At 38.7% G+C, this 13,950-nt stretch overlaps 1 protein-coding gene and 1 long non-coding RNA gene across 4 annotated transcripts in view; one reads left to right on the top strand and one right to left on the bottom strand.

Moving 5' to 3' along the window:
* grid1a (glutamate receptor, ionotropic, delta 1a) overlaps window positions 1-13,950 on the bottom strand; it is a 347,515-nt gene that overhangs the window by 262,937 nt on the left and 70,628 nt on the right. The window lies entirely within an intron of this gene.
* On the top strand, window positions 2,503-6,268 carry LOC110368674. Its single transcript, XR_004927565.1, has 3 exons — window positions 2,503-2,726; window positions 2,844-2,892; window positions 6,067-6,268. It is a non-coding gene; the product is annotated as an uncharacterized LOC110368674 (long non-coding RNA).

Genomic DNA, 13,950 nt, shown 5'->3' with positions numbered 1-13,950 from the left:
CCCTTTTAAAAGACTTGATCCTTTACTATCATTCTCATTGTCTCTCTTTTTCTCCTTATTGTAGGCAGATTTTTTTTCATGATGGCTGTTGCTAACTGAATTGTTGAGGAGAGAGGGGGAATTCAATTGTTTTTTTATTGGGAGTGCCTCCCTTATTTACTATTCACCCTCACATTTGTGCACTCCATCAGATGGTCACTGTGATCTGTCCTTTAGCGTTATCCCTTTTCCCCAGGTATATTCTATGCTCTCCTCTCGCTTGCTCCCAGCACTGTTGTAAATCCTTATTGATGGAAGTATGAGAACATGAACAGAGAACCGAAACGAAGAAAAAAAGAAGAGGGCTACTGGGAGGGGAGACAGCCACGAGATGCAGCTAATGCCCGGGGGGGCTATTAAAAACAGAAAGATAAAATAGGTGAGGAAGGGTGGGATAGACCTGTAAGGAGAAATGATGGGATAATGGAGTGAAAAAGTACAAGGTATAAATAACTGGTTATGTTGGCAGGAGGAGAAATGAAGACGAAGAGATGAGCGCCACAGGGGGCTGGAAGACAGGAAAATAGTGATGGACAATCTAGAGAGGAACAGGAAATCCAAGGATGTCTAAAATGGCACGAAAGGAAGGGACGAAAAGAAATAGTCTGTGAAAACAACTTCCATTTTCTTATGAAATGTATTGAAGATTGACATTTAATTTGTGATGCAGCTGTTTAGAAATGACCCATTATCAAGACTCATCTTTACAAAAATGTGCCCAAAGAAACTCTCAAAATTCTGCAATGCAACTTTCAAGCCTTTCTCAAGACCTTTCAAAGGCCGTTTTCCCAGCAAACTGATGTGTCATTAGTAGCCACCCACGTCTGGGTATTTTTGTTGCTTTGCGTCAATGGTGTGCAAAAAGGGTGAGACTGGCTAAAAAGCACACACCACAGCATAATATGTTTCAGCGCTAGTCGATGGGTCGTAATATGTGCATTCAGGATGTCTAGAGGCATCGTAGGTGCTCTCCTTCCCTTTGACAAACACTATCAACACACTGGGATTCCAACGCTGTAAAAATGTTTTAAACTGTACTCAGAGAGAAAAAAGCATGCAGACTTGGTGAAATGTCAGACGAAATCAGTAAAACGACAAAAAAGTCAAGTAAAACTTACAAGAAAAAGTTGACTTTAGATCATTTTGTGTTTAAATTTCACCCCGCAGGCTTTAGTTTTCTTATGTTTTTTTTTTTTGTTTTGTTTTGTTTTTACATTTTGGGGTACTAGTGGCCTTTACTTGTAAGTGGACTGACAGGACTTGTTCACATCTTTCATTACAACCACTTGTGTGGACTAATTAAGTGACTTTTTTTATAATATCAGTATACATACAGCTGATTTGGGAAGTCCTCAGTAGTTTGTTAGAGAACATCAGTAATTAAACGGCTTCCTGAAGACCAAGAAGCATAACAGACAGGAATAGGGTTGAGGAGAAGTGTTTAGGATTAGGGTTATACAACAATATCTTGTGCTTTAGACAGCTCGCAAAAAATTGTTCATCATCTAAAATTCAAAAGAACATGACACAACATTAATCCTACTAAAAATTGTCTTTCCACTTAAACTGCTTGGCAAGAAGAGCATTGAGCATCATTTAGCAGGCTCAATGAGGCTGCTAAGAGGCCTAGGGTAACTCTGGAGGGGCTGAAAAGATCCACAACTCAGGTGGGAGAGTATGACAAGATGGAATGGTGGGACACTTATTCGAGATAATTACTTTCTTCTGCAACAAGAATCTCATTTGCACTTTGCCACAAGCTATGTAGGGGTCACAACAAACATTTGGAAAAAAATGTACTCTGGTCAGATGAAATTGAAATTGAACTATTTTGAAAATAGCACTGCACGTCACCCTGATATTTCCATGTTGAAACTTGATGGTGGTAAAAAAAAAAAAAAAAAAAAAATAAGTGCAAGAAAGCTTTTCTTTAGCATGGTCAGTGAAGCTGGTCAGACTGTCGCTGGAGCTTCTTATAGGATAATCTTACTTGTGTCAAAGCATGTTCAGATAATATTTGTTCATAGACCCAATCAATCAATATTACTAAATCCAAGCAGTTTTTCATAGACTGGGCATAAGTTTAATTGTTCTGATGTGCAAAGTTGGTAAAGACATACTTGGGGTATTGAGTATAAAGTCAGGTGGGCTAATTTTTTTATATTTAAACCAAGTATATTTTACCTCCTAGTTACATCATTTTTCATTGCTTTGTGTTGGTCTGTCATATAAAAACTAATAAAATGCACTGATGTTTGTTGCTGTGTCATTATAAAAATGTGGAGATATTCAAGGTTGATGAATACTTTTGTTACGTACTATATGCCATAGTATTGAGTCCTTACTCTGTCCATTGTCCTATAATATTATTCTTGTTGATAACAGCTCGCAAGAAAGCAGTTTGTTTTGGCGTGATGCCAACCAATTTCCCAAACTTTAAGAAAGTAATTCCTGCATCACTTTCATGAGTTTATTTCTACATTTGCTGGTCTTTTAACACATGTCGCATAGACTTTAAAGCTTGCAAAAGACCTGAGATAATTTATTAGGTGTTCCGTTTCATGTCATTCATGGCAGGGGCTTAGACAAAGCGGCTGATCGCTGGGGGAGATAGACGGGTGCGACTGCTTTTGAGGAGCATGCTGTTCTTGGAAGATAAGATGGCATTGAGGTTCGGTGGAAGACTGGTAAGTTAAAAGGCTTTTCTATACAAATCGTTATAAACATAATTTTCTTTTTTTTTTTAGGGAATTGCCTTGCAGCAAGAAAATACAATTTGTGATTGTTTTTCTGGGTGTATGAAGGTGTGTGGGCATATGGCCGCCTGACAGAAGGCGCGAGGAAAGAGAAGAGGTAAGGAAAAACCGTGCTGTGTACATATATTTCTTTTTATGTGAGAGGGAGCCTTTGAAATCCCTAGAGACAAAAACCTGGTTTCTTATCTGTCCTTGTGTTTCAAGAAGGGATAAAAGTAATCTTGAAATGGCATCTGCAGTTGAAGAGCACTTGAACCCAATCAGCAACCGTAAGACCCAAATTGACCACAGGAGAGTTTTTGTGGTAAAGGAAGCTTAATGCCAATCACACCAAAAAAAATCCTATAGCCAAACACATCAGTCAGGTGTTTCTCATGGTGATGGAAGCAGCAAAAATCTCCAGTGTGAAGGAATAACAAACTCCCTACGAGAAAAGGCCACAGCTTCGCTGCAGCAACAGATGCATGAAGCCTGGAGTTATGGGGCTAATCACACAGGGGGCAGCTACAGCCCTGTGACGGGCTGTTCGTTTATTTCATTGCCAAGAAAAATTCTTGTCTCATCTTTGACCTCCCATGCTGGTAACACCCCTGCAGGATACGTACACTTCACATCCTCTTTTTGCAGACTCGTCGTGCAGAAGGCTTTGAAGGGGTTTAATTCCTAAAAACTTGACGACTCGTGCCAAAGCAGCTCTCATTCAAAGCATGTGGGTGGGTGGTGTTAAATGTCAATGGCGGCAAAAATAATTGTGGAAACGAATGGAAACTCTCCGCGGCTTGTGATTGTGGAAAAGGTTGGGCTGAGTAAAAATAAAAATAAAAATCTTTCCATATGTTAGCCCTAACTCCACGATCTCTAGTCATAGCTGGTATTTTATAACAAAGTAGTGTGTGGTCATTTTGGGTGAATAAACCATTCCAGTAGTTATTTTTAGCAAGTAGCTTAAAAGTTTGTTATTTGGTTGAAAATATTGTAATGCAATGGTTCAAAACAGAATTGATTCCCCTAACATAATTATATGCATCTATTTCTGTTATTTCTTATATTTTGAAAGTCACGATTTTTCATTCATTAAATTTAAATATTTAATGCACAACAGACAGCTGAACTGTGTCAGTTGTTGAATATTGTAATACAATGTCAGCAGGGGATTCAGTTACTAAGGCTCATTATCATTCCTCGAAATCTTCCCAGATGTTTCATTGAGAGTTACATGTATTGATTTGGTTTACTTTTACTTACAAAAATGTAACATTCTAGTTAGAAAAAAGGTTAACGTTTCCCACCAGAGCAGCTGGTTACACTAACCTCAACCCTAAGTTGTTACTTTTGAGGTCTGTGTGACTGACAACTTCCTAAATGAGTTCTCTGTAAGGGCAATGGCCTCCTTGTGTTAACATTAGTGCAACTGCCACTGCGATTTTAGTGTGTTGACTATTGTCATGCAGTAACAGCAGGCGTTTACACTTACAGACTCCATACAGAGCATCTCTCAAGCAGTTATTAAGGGTATATGCACAGCATTTCATTTGCTGTAATGGACCAGAGTCTTTGCCCCCTTTCCTTTTGAGCAAGTGTGAATACATTCAAACGAACCCTGATCTGGACTAAACAAGTGGACTGAGATCCACCTTTTGAGGTGGTGTAGGTCTACTTCGAAGATGGACTCTGGGTTGACTTCACGTCTGGAGTGAATATGAAACGGCTTCGATCCGAGCCAACAACAGAAGGCATACGTTTCTTTTGACTTAACAAGCCACCGTAGTAGTGAAAGTAGTTACCTGTTGTTTGGCAGTGCTGCTGACAGCATGCTGTGGGACTTGTTTGGCTTGCAGGACACATTTTCCGACGTCGTTCCAAGATTACAAATAAAAACCTGCATTGAATGAGCTGTTATAGACACTCACAATGATTTTGCAGCCATAACAACAACACAAATATGCAAAACAGAGGTGCTGAATGCAGGATCTCCATAATGGTTTTCCTTCATTTATGGGTCTGTGCAACACCATGCCCTAGTCCAAGGGTCGGCAACCTTTACCACTCAAAGAGCCATTTGGACCCGTTTCACACAGTAAAGAAAAACACTGGGAGCCATAAAACCCTTTTGAAATTTTAAATTAAATCACACTGCATATAACACATTTTTTTGCGACAGAATGGACCGGGAGCAGAACCAATGCATCTTTGCCTCTTTTTTTTTTTTTTGTAGAAGTACAAAACTTCTATTGTTTTATGGAAATCATGAACTCTGCTAGTTTTTATTTTGAATAAAGCTTGGTGCGAGTAAATGCACGTCATGGTTGGATTATTTGATTTTCATCCAATATAAACGGTACTTTCGGAATACTTTTCTTTTAATCCAAACACATTTTAATCACATCCAGGAAAGTGACGCACGTAAACGAGCTCCTGTCATTAACCAACTAACAAGCTAACAGCTGCATTAGACGAGCTATCTGACGTTCAGGCGGCAAAGCCACAAAGCAACCCACAAGCGCAGATAACAGAAGGAGACGTCACACAGCAGTGTGCTGTTTATGGAAGTAATTGTGAATGTAATTGTTTCTAAAGTTTCCAATAACTTTTGTTAAAAGAAAACCCTCTGAAAAAACATGGTTAACGGCCGGCAACTGCTACTGTTGTGTGTGGATGTGTAGTGAGAGCCAGGAGAGTGACATAAAAGACGAATAAAATGTGACATGACCATTCTGACTCTGTAGGCTTTGAAAACTATCTGAAACATATCCAAATTAGTACCACATATGGAAATGGAACAAAGCGTATTTTTGGGGGGTAAAATATTGGAATTGGGCCATTCACACTGCCATGAAAAAGACAAATATGGGTCACATATGGGCAAAAACATCAGATTTGGGTCGCATTTCCCTGCAGTGTTGTTTTTTCCCAGATTAAAAATAAAAAAAAAACGTTCTGAAATGGAAACAAGCAGGTTTGACTGACTGCAAATAAACTCATATTGTTATCCTGCAACTTTAATATTGTCTTTTATAATGGCTACTCTCTAAAATTTAGTTTGTAGGTGGGTGTACATTTTTTGACTATTTTGATTTTAGAACTTAACTATAATGAACTGCAGTAAGCAGTACATTAGATTGTTTTCGCAGCAGTTGCGATAATTATCTCTTTTCTATTTTACATGTTAGTCCAAATGCTACAATGCTTAACATACTGTGAAAATCTCATCCTGATCCATTTCTACTTTTCATGCAATTCTTTTTATTTTCTGAAGGTTTACTTTTGGCAGGGCCTGTTTTCTTTGCTTTGTGTTTGCTTTTCGTCTTTGCGGGTAATGATCAGCTGTGGCAGTCAGTCTGACTGGGACTACTTGGCCAACTCCTCCTAGGATCATAAACCTGACTGAAGACAGCCACAGACCTCTCTCACACACAGAGACAGAAGACGACTCATCAACCCTGGTCCTGTTGGCATGCTAATACAACTGAAGACACATCTCATAATTTTGACTTAAGTGAATAAATTGCATAAATAATTGTCCTTAAATTTATGTCTCAGTGTGTTTTTTTTTTTTATTGTCACAGTCAATAAGCCAGTTCATGAGATCATCATCTGCTGCCACGCAGACTTATCCAAAGCAATGTTAGGTACCCCTTACCTGCCACTTACTTGTGTGATGCAGGTTTTGTCAGTGAAATCTAGTCTTTACAAGTTGATAGTCCAGTAATATTCACAGGTTGTTTCTTAAATTTACCTACCTATAGTATGTAACGGAAGTGTAACAAAGCAACCATTTAAACCGTTTAGCGTCCACTTCAAAGAACACCAACATTCACATCGTTTTTTCAGTGACATTGCAGTCTTTTCCCTCCTGGAATCATATTTTTTTGCGATTTTTCCAACTGGATCATGGAACATTCTTCATTGATTCGCTGGGAGATGCTCATAGCCGTTAGCCGCTTCCTTGTTTTAACCTCTGCTGTGCATGCGCAGTACGTACTTTTGTTAAAATCGTAAATAAACGGCAAAGGCTTTATTTACTAACAAACTGAGCAAAAACAAAGCATAAAAGAGTAAAATAATAACTAATACGCCAGCAAACGTGATAATCATAAAAAAGCTATGTGTGCAACCAGAGTAAGCAGAATGACGTATAAATAAATAAATAAAAAAAGTCAAATAATTTCTTTATCATTTCTTTACTTCACCAATAAGCCATGTTTTTATCAGCCAAATTCGCCATTACAACAGGTCAAAGTAAAAACTACTTCCTTTAAAACTTCAAAATAGTCTCAAACCAATTACCACCAGACAAAGTTATTGGCTGACAGGGATTGGACAACGCTTCATGAAAACATCCCTTTGATGAGAAATATTTTTTTAATATTCAGACCTCTCATAACGTGTTACACACTATTAAAATGAATGAGAGGACTACCAAGAGGTAAAAAAATTCAATGTGTATGATAAAAGTGGAGAAGAGACTCACCAATAGATTATAACCTTTAGCCATAAATAACTTTTGTTTTCATCAAAAAGATTGGGTGTGTTGTGTCAGATTAGTAGAAAAAAAAACACTCAGTTCCATGTCAAATCAATTTAAGCTCTTTAACCCCAGCTGTCGCAATGAACACAGACACCAGATACTCTTTTTTTTTTTATTGTGCTATAACTGTGACAAAACACGGTTAATTAACCTCAAAAAAATGTCAGACGGCTCTGCACACAGTTGTGACTTTTAAATGACAAAGAAAAGAACGGGGAAGGCGTTCAAACTGTTTGAGTCTTACAAATTCTAAAGGGATTACTGTCAGACTGCATTTGGCTGAGAAAGGAAGGATTATTGTGCCCTCTTCGATCTGTTGTTTTCATCAGGTGAGATGCATGTGCGTTTGCTACAATGACAAACTGCCTGCATCCACTCAAATCCAGCATGGAGTAGAATGTAAATGTTGGAGAGCTTGTCCCGCATAAAGCTAAAAAAAGGCCACTGCCATGGCCAAATGACGCATTGTGAAAGTGCCAACCGTCGATGCAATGCGGTTTAAGGGGGGGAAAAAAAAAAACGTCATATGCAGGAAACTGCTCAAGTCGGCACTTATGTATGCTTAAAGGATCACGGCACACAAGGTGGCACATACAATGGGAAAAGATTTACACTGTGTCGGTGGGTGGTGCAGCAGGCCAGCTGTGTAACCATGGCAGCCGATCATGTGGGGAGTACATATTCTAGACCAGGTGTCCGTGCTTCTGCCTGAAAAGCTTGTTTGTTCTCTCTACTTTTACTTTATTTTATCTTATCTAACATTTTTTGTAGTACATTCCTAACAAAAGGTTTCCTTTCGTTAACTTTGGCACATGTTTAGCATGCATGATGATGGTGTTGTTGCAAAGATAAAACTGTAAAGAAATTGAAATTGAGGCTATCAAACTCACTTGAAAAAAACATTTAAACACAATGAAAAAAATGGGATACATACTTTTTTTTCTTTCTTTTTTTTATATCCTGTAGTGATAGCTGTTGTGTAACTACAAGGCAATTGTGATGATAAGCAATCAACCTGAAGAACAAGCCGGGTAAGAAATAAAGACAATGCAACAGAAAACTAAATTAAAAAAATCAAATGGCCTCAAAACACAAAATTCAAAGATAAGAAAGCTTTGAGCTTAAAATGGAAAGGCGCCGCCTTTGTGGCTGAAGGTAGAACAAACATGGACATTGATTTTACAAGATGAAAAGAACCTGCAGATAAGAAAAGCCCATGGCCCAATACAGATATGGGTCTTGAACTGCTGCACTTTAACTCCTTTCAGCTTGTTAACAATTTTCTGCAGCTGACACCAAGAAGCTGTTTTATCACTGTTTTGGTCCACAATCCACACAGTTTAGAAGTAATATGAGCACATTTTAAAGGTACAGTCTGCAATTTTTCCCGAAGTTTTCTTTTTGAATAACTGCGCATGCGCAAGACCATCGTACCTGCTCCTACGCTCCTCGCGTGAACAGCTTACACCGAAGCTAACCACTAAGCTAACTGGATACACAATAACTAGAAGTGCGCACCAGCCAGAGGAAACTAACAAGAAACGAGAACACATTCTGGCATTACGTGAGAGTGTCTGAATGATTGGCATGTGGGAAAACCAACAGATAAGACGATTGGCACCAGTGTGGGCAATTGGTACATTCCTGCTACCAAGCGAACAAATCACCCTGGCTCCTCTGTGGCAACCCTCTCTACCCACCTTGTGCCAGAAATATTTGGATGTCACATGTCATCATGAAGCAAAACTTCTTGTTAAATTATTACCAAACTATAATCTGGCCAGCCAGACTGCTCATGTGTAGCCCTCTACGTTCTGCACATTATCAATATGGGACTGCTCCTATTGAATCCGTTTGGGGAAAAGAGGGACATTCAGCAGAACTCTCGGAGCTGATTGGGCGAAGCAACACCAAGAGCCTACCTTCCAAAGGTTGTCACTTGGCCTAACAAAACAACAAGCTGATGTTATTTTTTAAATGAAATTCTTTGGAGAAGTTACAGATGCAGCAATATCAACTACATGAAAAGGTTTATACAGTGATGTCATGGTCTGTTTAAATATTAAAAGATTTAAATCCTAACTTAGAAATCCTAATAGAGAAATTGTGATCGCTCCCCCCCCCCCTCTCTCTCTCTCTCTCTCTCTCTCTCTCTCTCTCTCTCTCGTTCTCTCTCTCTCTCACACACACACACACACACACACACACACACACACACACACACACACACACACACAGAGTGTAAACAAGCTATCATTTCTCTTTCACATACAGCCATCAAACTTTTTTAAGTTGGTCAGCTAAAGATGAATTGGCAACAACAATGCCGTCAGTCAAACACACATTGCATAGAAAAAAAGTGATCTTTCTTTTGTGTGGTATTTTGTCTTCTCTTAAATTTGTCAATCTTTTAAAGCTAAAGCTGAACTGGACCTCTTGACAAAATGATTGACCAAAACATATCAGTGAATCCAAAAAGATTAGTTTTGGCTAATAAGTAGTAACTGTAGAGTCATGGACTGAGTCATACCCTAGATCCTGCTCTCAATGAGATAATGTAAGTTAACTGGAACCAGACTTTTTATTGAAGAAACCCCCCAGTTGAACATTAAAAGTGGAGCAACATTTTTTAGGACCAATGTCAGAGACCAATAGATGGCAACAAGTGTCTCACTGAAGCTATTTCAGCCAAAGGTGGCAACGCTAGCTATAAGGGGGTAGAGTGGGCTTACCTTTTTCATTAATACAATTTGTGTTTACACCAAAAAATTACATTTAATCTGAAAATTTGACATACACTCGATGATGAATTGAATGATTGTCAGTGATGGGTTTATTTCTTTTTAAGACATTCAGACATAGTTCATCTGTTGTACATAATGTGTTTGTCCTGGCACTTTTTGCTCTTCTCTTATCTTTAGGCATCTTCCTTCTCGTTTATGCACATCTTGCACAACATGATAAGCATAACAACTTAAATTGACTACTAACAAAGCCCAAAGAAAGACCTTGAAAGACCTAGAGAACGTGTTGACCATGACTACTTTGAAATATTGCATGTCTAAAATCTTGCAAGCAATGAATCAAGGTTAGCAGTGAACTTTTGATTTCAGTACTGATCAAAAAGTATTTGCATACTCTCCAAGAACCAAGAGATTTGCTCTTTCTCCCAGGAAAACCCTATCATCTTGGTAGTACTTTATGTTGTTCTTTTTTTCTGTTTGATACAAATGGTGGCGTAGGAGTAAAACTAATTTCTCTGTTGTTTAGGCATATGTATTGGCCTTAACAACAGAGTCATTTGTATTGGACAAACAGAATGTCAGATTGTTAAAGACAAGCTTTGACAATAGGATCATTACAATGAAACCCTCAATCTTGAATAATAGCTGAGATTAGAAGGAATAGAGAAGGATTTCAAGTTAAAGCCAGAAAAATGTGTCACAGCGAAGCTTTGACATTTACGCTGTAACTTGTATTGTGCATATATTAACATACTCAATATGTCTATGTGTGTGCATAAAGCAGAACAATAATAAGAGGTAATAGGAGGAGTGAAAATGTCCTTCTGTCTCTGTGTGGTCCTTTGAGATATTAGGATTTGTGTCACAGTAATTATTAAAAGATTAGCCTAGAGAAAATCACCAGAGACAGGAAACAGACGCACAAAGCTGAATTACAGTGGCCTCGACTACTTTTTAATTCCCTCATCTTCTTAACAGTATCGTAAAACATCCAGACACTTAAAGTTGCTGCAAACACAGACATGCACACGTGTATGCTCTCTACAAAGAGTGCTTAGCAAATAAATGGATTTATCCCACAATGTATAGGACATAAAAGTACAGAAATGACACAGTGCCAATTGAATGTCAGGGCAGATCAAGAAGTACCTGCGCATTCTCTTTTCTTTTGTTTTCCTCACTTCACTTCATGTTAACATCACTTGATGGTTGCACAGTCTCATCCGACTTGACTGGGACCAAGCAGTGACCTTGGAGTTTAGTGTCAAACTTCTAACAGAGAACAAAACCCACAAATGGGACTGCTCATTAAGTATAGATGAATTTGAAGATCTGGCTTATTTTCTTAGGGGATGAGGAGGAGAGTTTTATCTTATCTTGTATCTTATCTTATTGTATTTTAGTATTTTGTCTCTTGCCCTATATATTCTTGTGTCATGTCGTACCTTATCCTCTCCTTATTGCTTTCCTTGTTTGGTTATTTTAGTTTAGTTTATCCTAACTTATCCCATTTTATCTTAGTTTAGCTTAATTTATCATTTGCAGTAGCTATTAAAAGTCATATAATTTCAATATTAAAACAAATATGTATGGGTACAGATACAGAGTAGCAAATATTCTGTTGTCTCAGCTTGATTTAGTTTTGCTCATCTCATTGTCAGCTGGAGTAATTGAAAATAGCATAAATGTTATGTTACAAGTCTTATAACGTGGCAGTTACAGCTGCAAAGAATTCTGAAAGAGTCTCAGAAATGTGTTTGACAATTTTTTTCAACCTACATAAATAGTTTTTATTGTTGAAGATTTGCGCAAGCAAATATCAAACAAGATTCAGAGACTTCCAAATGTCATCAATACTAAAGATGTGCTAAATTGGAATTGCAGATTTTTAAGGTTTATTGCATTACTCTTGGGTTGAAATGGGCAGAGATCATAATGTTATGGATGCTATTTTCTTTATTTTATAAGATTTTCTCATGACCACAAGTTTTTTTTTTTTTTTTTTTCGCTAATAAACTGTATACATGGATCTCTTATGGGCCTTTCAGACGAGGTTTGCGCTGCGCTTGCCAGGGGGTTCAGCACAGGGCTAGGCAGGCTCTGCACTGCTTGGGCGCTCGGGTAAATAGATTTTTGTCAGCAGCAGATATGTATCTGTCCCGTGCTAAGGTTCTAGTGCTAGCACTAGTCCTTCTAGTTAGGAGAAAAAGAACAGCAAAGAAGAAGAGGGTGTGGGTGCACCAAACACTCAGGTCCAGGGATCATCTAAGGGAGTTGAGACTTCCTGGTCTTTCTGGCTGACTGTCGGATGGCACAGTTTCAAGTGGCCCCGTGTCATCATTGAACTTTGACCACATCGTGCACGGAACCTGCTGTGCTTGTGCTTTGCTTGATACAGCGCTTTTGTGCCTTTGCACACTTCATGCCATTGAAAACAATTGGTTTCAGAGCACCGCATCCTGTCTGATAGGTCCATTATAGTGCTGTTGACTTTTTCCGGTCATTGTTTTTGACAAATTACTGCATATTTGTCTAAAACCGTCTGTGGAGTGCCCTCTTCATGTTTAACTAGTGTACTGCATTTGAAATTTTTCAGTTTTTTTTTTTTTTTTTGGAGATTTTTCACAGCTCTAGTGGCTCGCTTTTTAACACAGTAGGCTGGCAGGAAGGGGGGTGGAAGAGGGGGAGAGACATGCGGACCACGGGTCGGAGTGGAACCCGGGTTGACCGCGTCGAGGACTAAGGCCTCTGTACATGGGTCGCGCTGCCCGCTGCGCCACCAGTGCGCCCCCTGCATCTGAATATTGAATCAGTTTTGGTATTGGCTCAAAAGATATTGTGACTTCACCCAGAAAAACTGACTAGGTCACTAGGTCTTCCGTGTTGCGGTATTAAAGCGGCTCCGTCTCGCACATGCCTCTGTAGTGAGTTGGAATAGTTAGCTTTACAATGTTTCTATCGATTTATTACCTTAACATTCAGTTAGTTCATTTAGCAGTTATTTACCTTGTTCTAGTAGCCCAGACCACGTCTTCCCTCACCACTTGCACATTCCCTGATTTGCCGAGTAACAGCTCCTTTAGGCTAATTTTTCAAATATTAAACGTAGGCGGAGTAAGGCTCTCCTACGGGGGTGAGTTATCCTTTGGGTTGGGATTTGGTTTCAGTTGTTATTGTTTATTTCTACCATCTCAATAACTGTGCTACAACTAAAACATTGTGTTGTATAATTCACTTAAAAATAAAAACTGTAATGCTCTTAAAGCTGGTTGTGTAAAGTGTAAGTTGAGTTAATTTACAATGGCCTGAAGCCCGAGAGTCACTAACTTCATGTGACAGTCGGATTGATGTAGTAGCGTTTGAACTGTATTGGTTAATTTATTTCCGATGGTCTATACACTTTTGATATCTAAACAGATATAATCTCCTGACCTGTGATAGGTTATTTGTAAATTGTCTTGCTTTGATATTTACTTGAAGATAACTATAAGCATAGCATATATTTTATGGAGCTCTAATTTACAGTTTTTCTAGTTGAAACATGAAGAAGCCCACAAAGGTAGCCCCTAAACACACTCCCCCATAGCCCTTATTTGTTATGGTACTGAAAACACATTACCATAAGCCCTCACACAACACCACTAAGAACCAGTGCCAGGCGAACTGATGGTACCCTCTCTTGAGAGCTATATAACAAGCGGGGACGTCCAAGCAGATGGCAGCCATGATGTGTGGTATGGCTGAGTGCACCTGACATGCAGTGTCAGTTCACCCAGAAGAGTAAGGGAATTATTTTTAATTAAAGTAGAAGTCCATTATGGATGTGTAACAAAGGCCTCATTATGGGAAAATAGCTATTTACCACAAAACTAAAAAAAAAGGC

The sequence above is a fragment of the Fundulus heteroclitus genome, chromosome 22 (assembly GCF_011125445.2).
Source record: "Fundulus heteroclitus isolate FHET01 chromosome 22, MU-UCD_Fhet_4.1, whole genome shotgun sequence".
NCBI classification, from domain to species: domain Eukaryota; kingdom Metazoa; phylum Chordata; class Actinopteri; order Cyprinodontiformes; family Fundulidae; genus Fundulus; species Fundulus heteroclitus.
The sequence above is the reverse complement of the archived record's forward strand: the minus strand, read 5'-3'. Positions and strand labels throughout refer to the sequence as shown.